General features: G+C 46.4%; 1 long non-coding RNA gene across 1 annotated transcript; it reads right to left on the bottom strand.

The window, feature by feature from the left end:
• On the bottom strand, positions 2,195–3,320 carry LOC110405427. Its single transcript, XR_002442869.1, has 2 exons — positions 3,260–3,320; positions 2,195–2,940 (listed from the first exon to the last, which is right to left on the bottom strand). It is a non-coding gene; the product is annotated as an uncharacterized LOC110405427 (long non-coding RNA).

Here is a 3,320-nt window from a genome sequence, read left to right as displayed (position 1 = left end):
CTGGTAGGTATATTCTGCTGACAGTTTTATTTCTTAACTTTTATGATATTCTCATCAAAGCTAAAGTTAAAGCCACATCATGTTCATGTGGGCAAAAATGACTCGGGGTGGTTATTTCAACCCAAAACTCTTGACCAGTGGGGATTCTTCAGTGCTAAGAATAATTTTTTTTCAAAGGTAGGAGGCTGAATGAAGTTAGTTTACTTAAGTAAATGCATCTAGCAGACAAGATGGTATACTTCAAAATTAAAATACTGATAACTTGTCTCCTCAGTATGTCACTCTTTGCTGTTGGATCCTCACACAAGAGGAGGACGTGCCACATGCCTTCTGTGTGAGGACAGAGTAAAAGCTGAAGTATCTCATACAGTAGTGGTAGCAGCTTGGCTGGAGACTAAAGAGATAAGAATGGTGAAATGTCAGTAAACAGCTAATGCACGGGTTGTATTTAAACAGCATGTCCAAATAATGACATCTTAACATGCAGTGATGACTCCTTGCACTCTTATAAGTTACAAGACTAAGTTACTGCAACGTATGCGGCACTCGTCAGTATAAGGCTGTGAATGTAATTAGTCTTAAAGCTACCCCACTGCTTGCCCACGCCCCCAGAAGAAACTGGGCACAACAGAAGCTGTGCCATCAGTTCTGTTTTTGAGTCACAAGGATGTACTTGGACCTGTACTTGTTTATAATGACACTTTGTCATTCATCCCTCTCCAAAAGGCTGCTTAATTCATCAATCAAGCAGAGGTCTTCTACTTCAAAGCAGTGCTTTAATTGTTGGCAGTCATCCCACTTGCTAAAGCTGGTCGATGAGAATTTTGAAGGAGAGGGACAGAAGTGCAAGGTCCCCCAAGTGTTTTAACACAACTTCTCTGCAACATACACAACTAAGATTCATGCAGTGAAATTGTGCAGCTCCATATGTTATATTTGTAATGTAGCCTTTCCTTAGCAGTTGAGATCATCCTAAGTAGCTGTGTCCTTCAGTGGTTTTACATCTAGTGTCCTCAGCCTGGGATAAATTCTAACCTGGGTAACTGCTGAGGATTGAACTGTACTAAGATGCTAGGTCACATTTAGTGACTACATGGCAGACATAAAGTAATTGTGGCTTAATCCAAATTCACAGGTCAGAAATCTCTTGCTCCCGTCACCTCTAATTCTAGATATGAAGTCAGTGGAAGTGCTTTCAGAACTTTGCTAGGCTGTGTGCAAGTCTTCATGCTTGGACGTAAAATGTTGTCTAGGTCTGACTTATTTCTTGATGCATGTAGGTTGCTCTGAAAGTAATGCCTCCTATTTATTTCCGTGGAATCTACAACAGATAGAGCAAAATAACACTATTTGATGGAGCAAATTCTCAGCTGCAGAACACTATTTTTCATCTTAGTTGTCACCATTTGCTGTGTTTTTGTCAGTGATGAACAAAAGCTTGCAGGCCATGCTCATAAAAGTCTGCATAAGCGAAGGTAACCCACTGTTTCACAGCTGCAGTGGCAGTATCGTTGCTAGGGAAATGTTGCCCATGAAGACCAACTTTGTGCTTGGCTTTCACTTCTTGGTCTCCATAAACATTCACCAAGTAGTGATTAATGTTGCCGAGTACAATTATTTCCATGTGGAGGAATTCAGTTCCACTCCTTTGCTTCATGTGCACTTCCATCTCAGACACCATTTTGTCAGTGCCCCTCTGCTGCCATCTGTTGTGTGGCAACAACACTAACACAACATTAGCGGGATGGTTCGAGCTCTGCTGACACACCACCACCATCGGTCTCCATGTCGTGGGCCAACAGAATGAAGTAGGAGGGGTTACTTTTGGAGTAGCCCTCATATATTCTGCTGAGAAGTGTCTTCTGTTGCGTTCTCTCCCTGGCCTTCGCGTGTATGCATTGTGCTAATGCCCGATGAAAGGAAGGCTCAGAAGTACTTAATCTTGATGAGAGATGCCTGGAGCATGCTTGGGTGGCAGAATGGTATGTGGTCTTGCCACAAATTATTTGCTCTTCTCTGCGTCGTACAAGGGCATGAGGGGAAGTCAAGCTGGAGTGTGAAATTGTAGATGCAGGCTTAGTAATCTGTATTTGAACTTTCATGTATGAATTTACTGAGAAAAGCAATTCCTGAGGCTGTTTGTTCTCTGCTGCACATGCAGTTAGTTCTGCAGAGATTCAGCTAAGACCTTGGGCTTGCTGAACACTGAAATAAGTAGAAGCCACCTTTATTAAAATATAGTTTGACGTTGTGGAAATAAGAGCAGTAATTAAGTGAAGCATTGTATACATACTTAAAGGAGAATCTGCCCTCAAAACATGAGAAAATGCAGACTTTGTACAGAGTTGGTTAGCCCTTACCAGAATGTGCAAGGAAGGAAAGGGCAGAGAAATGTTAATGAAATAGTTATCCTCAAATAGCTTCTTTCCTGCTGAGGCAGGTAATGCAGGGTTTCGGTAGAAGCCTGACCAGCCCGACAGCGTGAAGGAGCTAGGCCAAACGAGTTAGTACGATGCGTAGTGCCCGGCAAAATCTGTTCACAGTTCACAACTTTTTAACGCCTGTAAACTCTCTATTAGTACAGAATTACTTTCATGGTTACCCCAGGTTTACAATTTCTGTGCAGCTTTGGCCTCAGGAAGACACATGCGTGGGCTTTGCCGTGGCACCCACAAACGTTTTTCTGCCGTACGCTTTCCCGTTTGCTACTGGGGCAGGTTTCCAGCATGCAGCTGTCAGCGCGCGGGTGGTTTTGTGGCATCTCCATCCCAGGGCAGGGCGGGCAGTGCTCATCAGCGGCCTGGCTGCGGCCGAGGGCCTCCCGCTCCTGCTGCCTGGTTTCTCCGGCTTCTAAGAAATGGCGAGGATCCTGCAGAGGGTGCTGGGCACGGCACGGCTCGGCGCCAGGTGGAGCGTGGTGTCCGAAGGAGGGGAACCTACCTTTAAGAAAACACCAGGGGAGGAGTTAAGGAGAGACTCGCGAATCGTTTTTCACCTCATTTTGCAGACAGGGAGGCTTTGTATGGATCCCAGAAAGGAGCGTCATCTGCTAGTTGCTAACACGGGGCCTTAGCTCCATGACCGTTGCTTTGCGAACAGCCCTAGTTTTTACACAGGATCACACTTCCTTTCTCTGCGAGGAACCCTGGGCTCAGCTCTTGCTGAAGCAGGAGCGGGGCCTCAGCAGGCCCATCCCGGTACCGCAGCGCTCCCGCCGCCCTCCTCCCCCCACGCGCTGAGCTGGGCCGCGCCTCCATACCAGGCGGCGCCACAAGATGGCGGCTTCCCCCGCGGCCGGCACTACGCTTCCCGGCATGCCC

Source organism: Numida meleagris, chromosome 12, assembly GCF_002078875.1.
Source record: "Numida meleagris isolate 19003 breed g44 Domestic line chromosome 12, NumMel1.0, whole genome shotgun sequence".
Lineage (NCBI taxonomy): Eukaryota > Metazoa > Chordata > Aves > Galliformes > Numididae > Numida > Numida meleagris.
The sequence above is the reverse complement of the archived record's forward strand: the minus strand, read 5'-3'. Positions and strand labels throughout refer to the sequence as shown.